Below are 18407 nucleotides of genomic sequence, written 5' to 3'. Positions count from 1 at the left end.
TGGACAAACCATAGCTTTGACTAGATGGAACTTTGTTGCCAAAGTAATGTCTCTGCTTTCTAATATGCTGTCTAGGCTGATCATGGCTTTCCTTCCAAGGAGCAAGCATCTTTTCATTTCATGGCTGCAGTCACCATCTGCTGTGATTTTGGAGCCCAAAAAGATAATGTCTCTCACTGTTTCCACCTTTTCCCCATCTATTTGCCATGAAGTGATTGGACTGGATGCCATGATCTTAGTTTTCTGAATGTTGAGCTTTAAGCCAACTTTTTCACTCTCCACTTTCACTTTCACCAAGAGGCTCTTTAGCTCCTCTTCACTTTCTGTCATAAGGGTGGTGTCATCTGCATATCTGAGGTTATTGATATTTCTGCAGGCAACCTTGATTCCAGCTTGTGCTTCATCCAGTCAAGCATTTTGCATCATGTACTGTGCATATAAGTTAAGTAAGCCAGGTGAGAATATAAAGCCATGATATACTCCTTTCTCATTTTGGAATCAGTCTATAGCTCCATGTCTGGTTCTAATTGCTGCTTCTTGACCTGCCTACAAGATTTCTCAGGAGGCAGGTCAGGTGGTCTGGTATTTCCATCTATTTAGGAATTTTCCAGTTGTTGTGATCCACACAGTCAAAGGCTTTAGCGTAGTCAATGAAGGAGAAGTAGATGATTTTCTGGATCTCTCTTGCTTTTTCAATGATCCAATGGATATTGGCAATTTGATCTCTGGTTCCTCTGCCTTTTCTAAACTCAGCTTGAATATCTGGAAGTTCATGGTCCATGTACTGTTGAAGCCTAGCTTGGAAAATTTTGACCATTACTTTGCTAGTGTGTGCGAGATGAGCAAAATTGTGTGGTAGTTTGAACATTATCTGGCATTGTCTTTCTTTGGGATTGGAATGAAAACTGACTTTTCCAGTCCTATGGCTGGGTTTTCCAAATTTGCTGTCATATTAAGTGCAGCACTTCCACAGCATCATCTTTTAGGATTTGAAATAGCTCAACTGGAATCCCATCACCTCCACTAGCTTTGTTCATAGTAATGCTTCCTCATGATTCTGATAAGACTCACAGATGACTCTTGCTTGCCTGCCTTAAAATCCTCCTTTTTTATTATTGCTTGTTATCCCTATTGCAATTACTTGAATTCAATCATCTCCTAATTTCTGGCACAGTTTACCTTCATACTAACATCCTGAATGTTTCCACCACTTTCCTAAAAGCAGCAGCACTTGGGCACATGGTGCAATGCTTCAGTCTGTTCCACAACTAGAAGAAACAGGGTCTTTACTGCCCCTGCCCTGATTCCTCCATTCAGTTAGCTTGACATTTTATAGTTTACTATGAGAACATCTCCAAAGCCTATTTTTTTATTTTTATTTATTTATTTGGCTACCTAAGCCTTAGTGATGGCACTAAGGATCTTCAATTATGGCGTGTGAACTTTTAGTTGTGGCATGTGGGATCTAGCTCTCTGATCAGGGATCAAACCCAGTCCCCCTGCTTTGGGAGCAGAGTCTTAGCCACTGGACTAAGACCAGGGAAGTCTCAAAGCCCAATTTTAATTTCTATATCAACATTGGGGTTTTGAGTAGCAAGTGATAGAAACTGAAAGGCAAAAGATATTTATGAGTTTCCCATTTGGGAATCCAATATAGGGAGTCCAGTTCTGACACTGTGAATCTGCTTTCTTGTCTTGAGTCTTGTCTTGGCTTTGCTTGAGTCTTGACTAGCAGAAAGATGTTCTGTGTCACATTTGTGGAGGTAAACAAAGACCAAGCAAATACGAACTAGCAAAGGTTATTTATTCAGAACTCACTAAAGACCGAATTATAGTAAGACAGAGTGGGATCTCAACCAAGCCAGATTATCTACTTCATTTTTTGGATGAAGTCTTTGGGAATCCTCCATTAAGCTAGAAAGTGAGTGTGTTCATTTGGAGGCTGACATTTTTAATGTGAAATGAGAAGCAGTATGAATATATGAATGCTGGGTATCCTATATCCTAAGAAATGAGCTGCCTCCATAATCAGCAGGCCAAGAGGTCTGGACACTCCTGCCAGTGTCCTGGGCTCTATCGCTATGACAACCAGCCGCAATCATGGATTGTTGTACATGGCCTGAGACGAGCAAGCTGAAGCCTCTCTCTCCTTGGATTTTCCTCCAGAGATGGGGGTTGTCCAGAAAAGTACACATTGATAAAATTTTGCAACAAATTGAAACAGAAAGATTCTAAATACTCTGGGAAAATGTTTCTTCCTCTGCAGAAATGAGGTATCACCTCACACTGCAGAATGGCCATCATCAAAAAGTTTACAAACAATACAAACTGAAGAGAATGGGCAGCAAAGGGAACCCTCCTACACTGTTGGTGGGAATATAAGTTGGTGCAGTCATCATGAAGAACAAAATGGGGGTTCCTCCAAAAACTAAAAATAGAGCTACTATATGATCCATCAATCCAACTCCTGAACATATACCCAGAGAAAACCATAATTCAAAAAGATACATGCACATCAACATTCACTGCTGCACTATTTACGATAGTCGAGACACAGAAGAAAGCTAAATCCATCGACAGAGAAATGGATAAAGAAGATGTGGTACATATACACAATGGAATATAACTCAGCCTTAAAAAAGGATGAAATAATGCCATTTGCAGCAACATGGATGAACTTGGATATTTTTATACTACATGAAGTAAGTCATACAAAGACAAATATCATATGATATCACTTACCACTTTTAAAAAATGATACAAATGAATTTAGTAACTAAATAGACTCACAGACTTAAAAAAAAAATTTATGGTTACCTAAGAGGAAAGGAGGGGGTGGAGGGATATATTAGGAGTTTGAGATGAACATATGCACACTATTATATATAAAATAAATAATCAGGAATTACCTACTGTATAGCAGAGGAGTTCTACTCAATATTCTTAATAATCTATATTGGAAAGAATCTGAAAAAGAATGGTTATATGTATATGTATGTGCTTCCCAGGTGACTCGGTGGTAAAGAATCCACCTGTCAATCAATGCACAAGATGCTGGCTCAATCCCTGGGTCGTCAAGATCCCCTGGAGAAGGAAATGGCAATTCACGCCAGTACTCTTGCCTGGGAAATCCCATGGACAGAGGAGCCTGGTGGGCTATAGTCCATGGGAATGCAAAGAGTTGGACACAGCTGAGTGACTAAATAACAACATATATATTTATAACTGAATCACTTTTCTGTATACCTGAAACTAACATAATGTTATAAACCAACTATGCTTCAATATAAAATAAAAACTAAATTTAAGAAGATGGCCTCTCTTCTTCTGGGAGTAGAATTGCATTGATGTGAGCTGCTCTGAAACTCCTGTCATTGTTTCACTCCCAACCTAAGGGCAGGAGCACAGCAGGGCAGTGGAGGGAGAGCCCTGGGAAGAAGACTCCACACCTTCCCCCGGTGTGGGATGCCTGCAGTGGGAAACAACAAAACTCATCACCGTGAAACCAACTTAGTTTGAATTTCCAATTTCTTGTCACTCAAATATCCTGAAAGTTCATATTCTCAAGCTTCTAGTCACTTAGTATTTAATTTCCTCAGCAAGTTTCAAACTCTCTGAGGATCATTTCATTTATGTAGTTACATACTGCACATTGTCAAGCCATGCGTAAAGTATTAATTAACAGCCATTGTGTTCAAATACTAGGTCAGGTGGTAACGTTTATTAAACAATAAAAAATGAGTTTAATGAATTTTAAAACTCAACGTCTTAGTCTGTTTGAGCTGCTATAACAAAATACCACAAACCGGGTTGGGGGTGGGGGCGGTGAATGACAGGTATTTATTTCTCATGGTTCTGGAGGCTGAAAGTCTGAGATCAGGGTGCCAGCATGGCTAGGCTCTGGCAAGCACCCCTTTCTGGTTGCAGACTGCTTGCTGACTGCTTTCTTTGCCCTCATATGGTAGAAGGTGCTAGGTCTCTTTTATAAAAGCATAACCCTGTTCCTAAGGGCTCCATTCTCATGACATATCACCTGTTAAAAGCCCCACCCCTGAATACCATCACATTGGGCATTAGGATTTCAACATATGAATTTGAAGAAGGTTGAAACATTCAGACCATGGCACTTAATATTAATAAGCATATTATAGAGTACTTATCTGACCTTCAGAGCAGGAGTCATTTATCTGTTTTTTTTCTGATCATAGTCATCCAGCCCTTAACTGAGGCACTTGTTCAGTGATGATGGGATGATGAATCTGACATACCAGCATATGCACCTATGGTCTTCACAACAGCCAAACCCATAGGCACTGTTATGATTTCAATTTGCAGTGAGGCTTCAAGAGTTTCTGCACATGATTCAAGGACAGACAGCTAAAATACAGAAAATCTGGAATTAAAGGACGGGTCATCTGATTTCTGAGCACAACCCACAGTGGAGTGTTCACCCTCCTGGTGTGTTTGTACCAATACATATTAACTGAATCTCTCAAAGGCTTGGAATTTATTCTTTTTACCCAAGACCTTTTATTTAAATCTAGTTTCACTGGATTCTTATTACTTGCTCTTAAATAAAACCAAGATCTTGGTGATGCTGCTTCTAGGGTGTCAGTGCTTCTAGACTCTAATGTCTGATGGAGCAAGGAAATCTGTGTTTGTGTAATGCTATGTATATACATGTATCTATAGATATTTCTATATGTAAATATCTGTATCTGTATTAAGCTAAACATGAATTTATACTGACATCTTTAATTCTTTACTACGTGAATCATTCTATCTGCCTTTGCTGAATTGCCTATAAATTCCCACTCCAACAGTAAGAAGCCTGACTGCCACTTTGAAATTCATTCTTCCTGCAATAAACTTCTGGGTTTTAACAAATCAGGGATGTCAAGGTATTGACCATTATAGTACCTAATAATATAGTTTTACTGTCCTAAAACTTCACTAGACTTCATCCATTCTACTACTCCCCAACCACTGCCAATTACTGATATTCTTACTGTCCTTATAGGTTCACCTTTTCCAGAATATCCTATAATCAATAGTTATTGCTGTTCAGTTGCTCAGTCGTGTTTGACTCTGCAACCCCAAGGACTGCAGCATGCCAGGCTTCCCTGTCCTTCACCATCTCCAGAGGTTTGCTCAAACTCATGTCCATTGAGTTGGTGATGACATCCAACCATTTCATCCACTGTCATCCCCTTCTCCTCCTGCCTTCAATCTTTCCCAGCATCAGGGTCTTTTCAATGAGTCAGCTCTTCGCATCAGGTGGCCAGAGTGTTGGTGCTTCAGCTTCAACATGGGTCCTTAGAATGAATATTCAGGGTTGATTTCCTTTAAGACTGACTGGTTTAACCTCCTTGCAGTCCAAGGGACTCTCGAGTCTTCTTCAGCACCACAGTTGGAAAGCACCAATACTTTGGTGCTCAGCCTTCTTTATAGTTCAACTCTTACATCCATACATGACTACTGGAAAAGCCATAGCTTTGACTAGACAGACCTTTGTTGGCAAACTGATGTCTCTGGTTTTAATACGCTAAGTTGTCATAGCTTTCCTTCCAAAGAGCAAGCATTTCATGGCTGCAGTCAATTATAAGCTTGCATTTAATAAATTTATATCTATATTAAAATAACTGTGTGATAAATAAATGCAGTACAGTTGACCCTTGAACAACATAGGGGCTGGGGCACCAACACTTCCTGCAGTCGAAATCCAGATATAACTTTATAGTCTGCCTTCCATATCTGAAATTTCCACATCCACAAATTCAACCAACCACATATCAGGGAGTATCATAGTATGTATCTTTGGGAAAAAAAGTCACATGTAAGTTGATATCTGCATTTCAAAGATGTGTTGTTCAAGGGTAAACTGTATATATGTGATGTCTCGGAGGAGCCCGGTGGGCTGCAGTCCATGGGGTCTCGAACAGTTGGACACGACTGAGCGACTTCACTTTCACTTTTCACTTTCATGCATTAGAGAAGGAAATGGCAACCCGCTCCAGTGTTCTTGCCTGGAGAATCCCAGGGATGGGGGAGCCTGGTGGGCTGCCATCTATGGGGACGCACAGAGTCGGATACGACTGAAGTGACTTAGCAGCAGTATCAGCAGCAGAATAACATTAAGAGATAAAATTGCTTACTCAAGATCACATCTTCACTTATAATTTTAAATGGCATTAGTTATTTTAAAATATAAATAATGCAGAAAAGTCTACATATTTTATTATTATCTGTATCCTGATTTCTTCTTAAAATGATTTGAGATGGGCATCAAAATGATGACAGATGTGTGAGCCCGTCCTTCCTTAGAGCTGGGACCCCACATGATGGCCCAGGTGTCCACACAGCTGTGCAGAGGCAGTGGAAGGTCCAAAATTAGATGTCCAGTGGGAAGGGCTAGGGGTCTGAGAAATAGACTTTGACTTTAAGAGTCCATAGAGGGATGCATACCCAGACACAGCTGACTTCACCCAGGTGTTTTTACAGCAGAGACATTTTGATTTTGCCTAAAACCAATAAATAAATAAAATATTTATACATACCGTAAAGTTTCCATAGAACTGCATGGACAGGATGAGGGATGCAGTGCTGCTGGTAAATGGCCTAGGAACAGAAGCCCCTGTAGGACTGGGGGAGTTATGGGGCAGCTAGCGTGCTCAGGTCCACATGTAGAGCTGGTCTGGAACTAAGAAGTCTCCAGGGGGATGTGAAGGTCACCCTTCAATCATATTTTCTCTGTACAGAGACCCTGTCTCCAAAGGTTTCATAATAAGACCAGTTTTTATAAAAATTTCACATGTGACAGAGACTTGCAAATGTTTGGCTGGAAAACCATGTGAATCTCCTAATAATTTCTGAATGGTTGTACAGCATGGTAACCATGGGATAGGTACTTTTTTGACATTGTCATTGCTTCATTGTGCAGTTTCTATTTCTGGCACTGCCACTCAGTTGCTTATCTCTAGATATACTCTGTGCTAGCTTGATTTTTTTTTTTTTTTTTGCTTTATTCACTGGAATGAGAGAAGTTACTTGAAGTACATAGAACAACTTGTTCCCTGTATGCTGATCATTTGTCTGCATTGGCATCTAGCCCCGCAAGGCGAGATCCTGTATTTTCTGTACAAAAAATAAGACATTACTAAAGCTGGGTTGCTTACAACACAGCAAGAAGTGGTACCACTACAATTTTTTCCTTTTGTGATAAACTTTTTAGCCATCCCTAAAAATCCTTCTCCAAAAATGAAGTATCTTATTTTCCCTTGAAGTTATCCATAAATTTTTTGTAGGTCATTCTTTTTTTATATTGGGCCACAGTAATCAAAATTATTAAGCAATATAACTCTGATAATGCTGTTTGTCTACTTAAAATGAAGCAATTCTCCATTGAGGTGTGCAAGTCTTATTGCATGCCGATTCTGTTTCCCAAAATATCAGTGAATTTCCTCAAAGTACTGAAACTCTATTGTGCCCTGAACTTTTATAAACAACCTCATCCAGGAATCCTGTGTATCATCCAACCAAAAAAATATTGGTCATCCAAGCCATGATTCATTCATTCATTTATACAACAAAAAATAACAAAGATTTCTAGATATCTAGGCCTTGTGCTAATTTGCTAAGATTATAAAAATACATAGGATATATCATCACTGTTATGGTCACAAGCCAATAGCATGTGTAAGCAAACAGTTACAAGAAGACACCACAAAGCCAACTATATAATTCAACACAGTATAAAAATGAATGCATAAATTTGGCAACACCAATTTTTCCCTAGGTTGTCAGAAAAAGACTTACAAAAAAGTGTTACCCCAAAACTTAGTTTAAAAGTTAAGTAAAAGTTTCAAGATGAAATAAGAGGGTGGCTCCAGGAAAAATTTGGTCAATTTCTAGGGTAGAAAATGCATGGTGATCTTGGAGAACTAAATAATTGAAAGTTATCATGGTAAAAACTTATAATATGGTCTGTTTCTATAAGAAATGATGCTGGAGGAAAAGGCAGGGTCATGGAGACCTTCACTGACATGCAAAGAAGCCTTGACTTTGTCCCATAGCGGATCCGTTTACCAGTAGGCTGCTGCTCAAGTGCCCCAGTTCTAAGACCCTGTGATCTACCAGGCTTATTCCACTCAAGTTTTATAACCATAAGCAGCAGCTGGTCAGGATGTTCTTTCAGGGGCTATTATTTTGTTTGTTTCAAACAAGTTCTTCTGGATCATGATGTCTCAACTTCACACACACAGGACACTGCTCATGTGTGAAGCCCAGGGCATAAAACAAGAAGACAAATGTCCAAAGGCACTGTTTTATCACAGCTCCTCTCAATCCCAGAATCCACAATAGCCCTGAAGACCCAGAAGTCATTTCATGCACTTTACTACATGAGCTCCTTACAATCCTTGCAACACTGTTGGCCCAACTCCCCCACTTCCAGTCCCCTTGGCAGTTATGTTTCTTTTTGCTCTCAAACTCCATTCTTATGAATCCCTGCTTTGGTTTATTCTTAATATTAATAATAAAACAAAGTCCTCTGGGCAACTCTTCAAAACATCAAGTTCATCATAAATCTTGCTCTAGCATGAAGCACTTGCCAGTAATAACTATTGAAACTGCAAGAGTATAAATTCCTTGAGGTGAGGGCATACCACCTGAATAAGTCTTCAGTGCTAGTCTTCAATGCTGGTACTCAGTGAGCATTTGTTGAACAAAGTAAGTGATAGATTTACGTCTCCCACCACATTCCAGGGTGGCAGGAATCATGCCTGATTTATTCCTGGCATTCTGTCTGATAGTAAGTAAATGGTTAATGAATGTTTATTAAATGAATTTCCCCCTTTCTCATGGTAAAAAACACATGTAATATGTACCATATGTGTTTGGTACATGAGTATCAGCACATGAGTAAGTCATTTTTTGCTGTCTCCTATTGCCTTTGTTCGGAGAAGGCAATGGCACCCCACTCCAGTACTCTTGCCTGGAAAATCCCATGGATGGAGGAGCCTGGAGGGCTGCAGTCCATAGGGTCACACAGAGTCAGACACGACTGAAGTGACTTAGCATAGCATTGCCTTTGTTATTTATGAATGCATGGTTTCTTGCTTCAACAGAAGGCAACTTTTTCCATTATTTTTTTCTGTCTATTCATTGCAACAAACATTAATGTATCATTTGCTGAGCCAAGCAGTTGTGTTAGATACTTCAAGGATGCAACAATAAATAAGACATAGGGCATCAAGGACCTAGTGAAACAATCATCAACATAGCTCGTCAACATACAACACTCTGTGTAAGTTTACAGGAGGGAGCATTTACAGGCATATCTCATTTTATTGCCCTTCACTTTATTGTGTTTCACAGATATTGCAATTTTTTAAACAAATTGAAGGTTTGTGGCAACCCTGTGTCAAGTAAGTCTGTCAGTACCAATTTTCCAACAGCACTCACTTTGTGTCTCTGTGTCACATTTTTATAATGTTCACAATATTTCAAATATTTTTCATTATGTTGCTGCTATGGGTATCTGTGATCAGTAATCTAGTAATCTTTGATGTTACTATTGTAACTGTTTGGAGGAACCACAAACCAAGCTAAGGTAAGACTGAATTTAATCCGTGAATATTGTATATGTTCTGATGGCTATACTAACTGGTCATTTCCCTGACTTTCTTCCTGTTCTCAGGCCTCCCTATTTTCTAGGACACAAGAATATTGAAAGTATATCTATTAATAACCCTTCAATGGACCCTAAGTGTTCAGGTGAAAGGAAGGTTTGCACACCTCTTAATTCAAAGGTTAAAAATGTTAAGCTAAATGAGGAAGGCATGTCAAAAGCCAACACAGGCCAACAGCCAAGCCTCTTGAGCCAAATAGACAAGTTGTAAATGCAAAGGAAAATTCATGAAGGAAATGAAGTGTGTTACTGCAGTGAACTTGAGAATGGTAAGAAAGTAAAACAGTCTTATTGTTGATATTGATAAGTGAGTGGGCTGGAGAGAAGATCAGACCCACTACAATGTTCAGTTCAGTTCAGTTGCTCAATCGTGTCCCACTCTTTGCGACCTCATGAGCTGTAGCACACCAGGCCTCCCTGTCCATCACCAACTCCAGGAGTTCACCCAAATTCATGTCCATTGAGTCAGTAATGCCATCCAGCCATCTCATCCTCTGTCGTCCCCTTCTCCTCCTGCCCCCAATCCCTCCCAGCATCAGAGTCTTTTCTAATGAGTCAACTCTTCACATGAGGTGGCCAAAGTACTGGAGTTTCAGCTTTAGCATCAGTCCTTTCAAAGAACACCCAGGGCTGATCTCCTTCACAATGGACTGGTTGGATCTCCTTGCAGTCCAAGGGACTCTCAAGAGTCTTCTCCAACACCACAGTTCAAAAGCATCAATTCTTTGGTGCTCATTTTTCTTCACAGTCCAACTCTCACATCCATACATGACCACTGGAAAAACCATAGCCTTGACTAGACGGACCTTTGTTGGCAAAGTAATGCCTCTGCTTTTGGATATGCTATCTACGTTGGTCATAACTTTCCTTCCAAGGAGTAAGCGTCTTTTAATTTCATGGCTGCAACAGACTGGTTCCAAATAGGAAAAGGAGTATGTCAAGGCTGTATATTGTCACCCTGCTTATTCAACTTCTATGCAGAGTATATCATGAGAAATGCTGGGCTGGAAGAAGCACAAGCTGGAATCAAGATTGCCGAGAGAAATATCAATAACCTCAGGTATGCAGATGACACCACCCTTATGGCAGAAAGTGAAGAGGAACTAAAAAGCCTCTTGATGAAAATGAAAGAGGAGAGTCAAAAAGTTGGCTTAAAGCTCAACATTCAGAAAACGAAGATCATGGCATCTGGTCCCATCACTTCATGGGAAATGGATTGGAAACAGTGGAAACACTGTCAGACTTTATTTTGGGGGGCCCCAAAATCATTGCAGATAGTGATTGCAGCCATGAAATTAAAAGGCACTTACTGTTACCTAAAGCCAAAAACTAATCCAAAGCCAGACCCTAACTCTCTTCAAGTCTAAGAAAGTTAAGAGAAGTGGCTGCAGAAGAAAAGTTTGAAGCAAGCAAAGCAAAAGAAAAGCAAAATAAATAAATTAGGAATGAATAAGAGAATGAAGTCGCAAAAAACTTAGCCTGATCTTTTACATGTCAATTTCCACTTTTTCCAATATCACCTTTAAAATTGATAAATATTTTTCTTGTGACATATTTATTTCATGATTGTGAGGATGATTGTGATAATCATTTTATGATGTATGTAAGTCAAATCATTGTGCTGTATACTTTAAACTTCTACAGTGCTGTAAGTCAATATACTATATAAGAAACATTCTTGCCTGGGTAATCTTATGAACAAAGGAGCCTTGCATGCTGTAGTCCATGGGGTCACAAAGAGTCAGACATGATTTAGAGACTGAACATCAGCAACAAATTACCAGGAAAGAATATGCTTCACTAAGTATGTGATTAACAATAGATATTGGACAACCCAAGATTGTGAAATAAGCAGCTAAATTATCTATATTTGTCTGTGAGTTGTCATTCAACCCCACCTTCTAACATCCTTAGGCAAATATTAAAAATTCTAATGCTTACAAGCTGCAGCAATGTTTTTCCGCACATGAGAGATCAAAATGATAATGAAAGGCAAACCAGCCTTTGTAGTGAATGCACGTTCAAATTTGTTCAAATTTGTTCAAATTACAAGGCAGGCCAATAACTGAAGACAGCTTTCTAACTCTTCAGTATGATGAGCAGCCTTCTGAAGAGATTTAAATTTAAAACCACGTTTTTTTGTCTTAAGTGATTACTTGTGTAAACAAGGGCCAGAAAAAATATATATAAACAAGTAGAAAATACACATAGAATAGAATCTTTCTCATGATCTCACCAAGTCTGCCAGAATTAGGGTCTCAACCTAAAGACTTCTATCCTGCTGTGGTTTCTAGAATAACAGTAGAATTCCCACCAGAGTGCAAGTGATATAATTTCAGCCTTGATATTTGGATAAATATATTTAATATCAGTATAGTGGCTTAAAATGTGACTAATCCAAGAAAACTATTGTCTTAAAAATAAGTAAAATTTGTTGTTTGTGCTTTTGGTGTTTTATCAAAAAGTCATTGTCTAACATAAGTACATGGAGGTTTACTCCTATCTTTTTTCCTAAGAATTTTACATGTTTAGCTGTTGCATTTTCATTTATGATCAATTTAGAGTTAATTTTTGTGTCTGGCATAAAATAGTCCAAATCATTTTTTTTTTTTTTGCATGAATATGCCCAGTTGTCCCAGCATCATTTGTTGATAAGACTATTGATTTCCCATTAAATTGTCTTGGTGCCCTGGTTGAAAGTCAGTTGACCATACCAAGAGTTTATTTCTGGATTCTCAATTCTGTTTGTTGATCTGTATGTCCTCCCATCTTCCAATACCACACTGCCTTATGGCTTGTATTGTTTGGAAATTGAAAAATGTGAATCCTCCAAGTTTTTTTTCCTCAAGATTGTTTTGACTGGACCATATTCCTCACAATTTCATTTGGATTTTGAATAAGCTGGTCAGTTTATTGAAAATGTAGCTGATATTTTATTGAGGATTGTGTTGTCTATAAAGCAATTTGGGGAGTATTACCATCTTAACATTACTGAATCTTCTAATCCATGAATATAGGGTATATATTTATCTAGGTCTTCTTTCATTTATTTTGACATTTTACGGTTTTCAGTGTATAGGTCTTATACTTCTTTCATTAAATATAGTCCTAAAGACTTGATTATTTTTGATGCTTCTATAAATGGAATTGTTTTCTTAATTTAATTGTGAATTGACCATTGCTGCTGTTGCTTAGTATGCTGCTGCTTAGTTTCTCAGTCATGTATGACTCTCTATACCCCATGGACTATAGCCCACCAGGGTCCTCTGACCTTGGAATTTTCAAGGCAAGAACACTGGGTTGCCATTTCCTCCTTTGGGGGATCTTCCTGACCTAGGGGTTGAATCTGCATCTCTTGTGTCTCCTACATTGGCAGGCAAATTCTTTACCACTGACTCCACCTGGGAAGCTGGTGACTTTTATCCTGAGACCTTGGGGAACTCATTCATTAGGTCTAGTCAATTTTTTATTTGATTCCTTGATGCTGCTGCTGCTGCTAAGTCGCTTCAGTCGTGTCCAACTCTGTGCGACCCCATAGATGGCAGCCCACGAGGCTCCCCCGTCCCTGGGATTCTCCAGGCAAGAACACTGGAGTGGGTTGCCATTTCCTTCTCCAATGCATGAAAGTGAAAGTGAAGTCGCTGAGTCTTGTCCTACTCTTAGCAACCCCATTGACTGCGGCCCACCAGGCTCCTCTGTCCATGGGATTTTCCAGGCAAGAGTGCTGGAGTGGGGTGCCATTGCCTTCTCCGATTTGATTCCTTAGGATTTTTTAAATAGATAAAATTTCCACTCTGTGTGCCTTTTGTTTCATTTTCTTGCCTAATTTCCCTGGCCAGAATTCCTACTACAAGGCTGATGGCTAGTTTTTTAAAAATACAAAATGACAAGCAGTAGCAAGGATGGGTGGGAATGTTAGGTTTCACATCCAGTGCCAGACGCAACCAAGCCAAAGCCCTCTGTTTCCAGGCGAGCCTTCTCTTGTCCTGAAGAAGCCACCAGGATTGTCAAGAGCAGATCCCTTTCCCTCCACATGGAATGTGACCACCAGATGTGAAGAACACCTTTCAGTTTTAGGATCCTGAGTTGGAGGAGAAGGAAAAAGGGAAGACAAAGTGTCCACTCGAATGGAAGGTTTAGGTAAGGAGAGAGGGAAGGGAGAGGATGGGAAGAGGGAGAGAGGGAGGAAGGGGTGGGAAGGGGAAGAGGAGGAGGAGAAAGTAGGAGAGGGGGAAGAACAAAGTCCCTCCTGTTTCTGCCACAACCTGATCTGGGTAACTAAACCCTCCCCCAGGGCTGCCCCGTGCTCTCCCTGGAGGAACTGGGCCCCGGAAATGCAGCTTCTCATCCCTTTTCAAGTCCTCCAACACTTGCTGTATTTGGTGTAATTTAGGTCTCTAGAAGATCTGAATACTTGTGAGGATGCTTAGGGATCTCAAAATCCCAGCTCCTGTTCTACATCTTTTGTTATGGGCTGAATGTTTGTGTCCTCTCAAAATTTATATATTGAAGCTCTAACCCTGAGAGGGATGGTGTTAGAAGGTGGGGCCTTTGGGAGGTGAATGGGTTTAGATGAGGTCACGAGCATGGGATCCCTTTGATGGATTAGTGCCCGTATGATAGAGGAAGAGAACAGAGCTCTCTCTGCCCCATGAGAATACAGAGAGAAGGCAGCAGTCTGCACTCAGGAAGAGAGCCGCTACCAGGAGGCTAGACCTGAAGCTGGGACTTCCGATCTCCAGAACTGTGAGAAAGCCACGTCTGCTGTCGAAGCCTGTGTGGTGTATTTATTTGATATGGTTTCAAATCCACCTGTTTATGACTCAGGTGAAGTTGTTTTAATCCACTTTGTGTATGACAAAGACAAAAGAACTGGTTTTTAGAAGTGAAGCTCTTCTGATGTAAGAATGAAGTCATCTGTGATGGAGTGTCATCATCTCCCTTGTTGTCACTGACATGCACTCAGTAGCCCAACCGTTGAGGGGCATGCTGGGTGCTTGCTCATTCAAAACTCATGGAAAGGCAACTGGGGCAAGGGACATAGTTAGACTATAAATATTGAAGTTTCATTTGGGGCAAATGCTATTCTTGGCTGGTCTAGCTCTCCTAAGATCTTGAGACACTTGCTCCTGTCAAGACCAGGCTACTCTTGCTCAGCAGTGCCCGCCAACACCAGGTTCTCATTCCCTAGCAACGTGTGCTAGAAACAGGGACTTTTATTTATACTCTGACAGCTAGACATAAGCTCTCAGTTGGAAAAGCCACCTCTCCCATGAAACCAAAACTCCTAGAAAAGGTATGCCTTAAATTAAATTCAGATTTATTTCTATTCCCTTGCCTGGATAAAGGACTCCCCTGGTGGCTCAAATGGTAAAGAATCTGCTTCAGTGCAGGAGATCCAAGTTCGATCCTTGGGTCTAGAAGATACCCTGGAGGAGGAAATGAAAACCCACTCCGGTACTCTTGCCTGGAGAATTCCATGGAAAGAGGATCTTGGTGGGCTATGTTCCATGGGGTAGCAAAGAATTGGACACAACTGAGTGACTTACATTTTCACTTTCTGTCTGGAAAAAAATAGTGGGATTTGCCTATTATTTAGGGCTTCCCACATGGCACAGTGGGGCTTCCCTCGTGGCTCAGATGGTTAAGCATCTGTCTACAATGTGGGAGACCTGGGTTTGATCCCTGGGTTGGGATGATCCCCTGGAGAAAGAAATGGAAATCCACTCCAGTACTATTGCCTGGAAAATCCCATGGACAGAGGAGCCTGGTAGGCTACAGTCCATGGGGTCACAAAGAGTCGGACACAACTGAGCGACTTCACTTTCACTTTTCACTTTCACATGGCACAGCTGCCAATGCAGGATTTGATCAAGAGACAGAGGTTTGATCCCTGGGTCAGAAAGATCCCCTGGAGGAGGAAATGGCAATCCACTCCAATGCTCTTGCCCAGGAGATCCCATGGACAGAGGAGCATGGCGGGCTATAGTCCATGGGGCTGCAGAGTCAGACATGATTGAGAGACTTAGCACATACATATATTAAATCACTTAGTATACTAAATTATTTCTTTTTTAGCTTATAGAGACATTATCCTAGATGCTGTTAGTCTGTGAACTTATAAATCCCACAGTGAATATATGTTAAATGAAATATTGGCAAAGATGATTTTAGTCTCTGAGCATAATTTGTCATCCCCTTGCAAACAAAACAGCCCTCCTCACCCCACCACCGGCCCCCTACCTGTGATCCTCTGTTATGGCAGCCTGAGCTCTCAAAGACCAGCACCTATATGGAAGATTCATGATATACAAAAGGAAACTCAGGGCAAGGACCCACTTTATTTCATCTGTCTTTGGGAACCTCTGTCAGATTGTTTTTAAATCAACTTTATTGTGTAATTTGCATATAGTAAAATACTCTCATTTAAGTTGTAAAGTGATGAGTTTTGACAAATGCATACCCTTTAATAAGCACCACTATAATCAAGAAATGGAACACTTCTAGCATCCCCAAAAGCTTTCTCATGGCTTTCTCAAAGTCAAGTCTTTGACTGCCCAACTCCAAGATCTAGAAAGCTACTACTTTGCTTTCTGTAAAATCATTGTGAATGGTGACTGCAACTATGAAATTAAAAGATGTTTGCTACTTGGAATAAAAGCCATGACAAACCTAGACAACATGTTAAAAAGCAGAACCATCCCTTTGCTGACAAAGGTCCATATAGTCAAAGCTATGATTTTTCCAGTAGTCAGGCACAAATGTGAGAGTTGAACCCTAAAGAAGGCTGAGCGCCAAAGAATTGATGCTTTCCAACTGTGGTGCTGGAGAAGACTCATGTGAGTCCCTTGGACTGTAAGGAGATCAAACCACTCATTCCTAAAGGAAATCAATCCTGAATATTCATTGGAAGGACTGATGCTGAAGCTCCAATATTTTGGCTACCTGATGCAACGAGTCAACCCATTGGGCATGTGGCATTAAATCTTAAAGTCTGGGGCAACTCAATGTTTGTAGCAGTTTGAAAACAATCAGAAATCCTTTTTACTGCGTTAACAATAACAAGACAATGGTGAATGGACCATTGATCATGTTATTCATTCCATTATTTACATCAATAAAACATTACTTCTTTCATACCAAATTATCATAGAATTTTGCCCTAGGAAGAAATGAGTTCTGATATTTTTCTAAAACATCAGCATAGGTAACAATTCCATGGTCATGAATACAATTTTATTATGCATCCAAATGTGTGTAAATTATCAGGGCCAGTGAGTTGACTTTCTCTTTAGAATTTCAAGGCAGAGGTCCAACACTCCTTCTTTCCAAGGATCACTGGGTAATGAATTTTGAATACTGTAAAATCTGATAGCTGGTCTGGCCCTGGAGAATCTTGCTGACTTTCAAAAGGTTGAATGCAGAGCAGATAAAAGATAACTGTTCATTCACCTGTGTAACTGCAGAAACCCTAGAATATCTGCTAAGATTCCTATGCATGTATAAACTCAGCATTGAGCTGGGGCAACAGAGACAGAGGAGAGACAGAGTTAGAAGCTGAGATGGAGAGAGAGAGACAGAGAGAGAAAACAGAGACACAGGGAGAGAAATAGAGAAAAACAGAGAGAAAGAAAAAGAGGGACAGAGAAAAAGAGAGACAACAACAAAGACAAACAAAAACAGAGAGAGAAAAGCAGAGAGAGACAGAAAATGAGAGAGAGACAGAAAGAGGGAGAAAACAGAGAGAGGGAGAGAGAAACAGAGACAGAGAGGCGAAAGCAGGGGAGAGAGAGGGAGAAAGGAAGGACAGTAGAGGGAAATAGAGAGATACGAGAGAGAGGGAGATGGACAGAGCGAGACAAGTTGGGCTGAAATCTGGGTGCTCTGCTGCCCTGTGACCTTTTCTCAGTGCTGGCCAGCAGGCAGCGTCAAACAAGGAAACTCCAAAAAACATCTAATTGATGGCTCCAATGAAGAAAAACAAAACCGTGGGACAGAACAAATATTTAAACTATAATTCAAAGAAATTTTTCTGATAAAAAGATTTGTAGATACAAATTGATCCATATTTGAAAGATATATTATGTACCTACAAAATTTGATCCAGTATGGTTAACATGGAGAGAAAGCCTAGTAAACATTTTAGAATCTATATATACTCATTCCATGAAAAAATTATCTGTTGTCCTATTGTTATAAGTTGTCCAATTATTGTAATTACTAACACCCTCTTTCATTTTTTTTTTTAAGTATTCTACTTTGGATAATAAACTATAAGGTCACCATACCATAAGGTCAATAAAAATAAGATTAGCATCAGATTTCTGTATAGCAACATTTTGTAGCAGAAATCACATAGAATGATCTTCAAGATGTTAATGCTTATAAAATTTAAGCTATGCATTTTAACATACAGCAAAAATAGTTTTAATTATAAAAGTTAACAAATAAATGAGTCCAAAAATGGAATGAGGGACTACTTTTCCCATGAAAACTTCTTATAAAATCTATTAGAGAACAAGCTTCAGAATCAAGAAATGATTGAAGAAACTTACAATAAAGTCTAGGATGAGGATTGATTTTATTTAGTTGTAGAACTGAGACTAAAATTTCTGGAAATGGGTAGATAAGACTGGATGTATTGACAATGAAAAACAATACAATTAACAAAAATGAAAAGGAAATGGGGAGAATAGGCTGAAAGAAGAATACTCATTTT

Source organism: Bubalus bubalis, chromosome 8 (genome assembly GCF_019923935.1).
Source record: "Bubalus bubalis isolate 160015118507 breed Murrah chromosome 8, NDDB_SH_1, whole genome shotgun sequence".
In the NCBI taxonomy this organism is placed as follows: domain Eukaryota; kingdom Metazoa; phylum Chordata; class Mammalia; order Artiodactyla; family Bovidae; genus Bubalus; species Bubalus bubalis.
The sequence above is the reverse complement of the archived record's forward strand: the minus strand, read 5'-3'. Positions refer to the sequence as shown.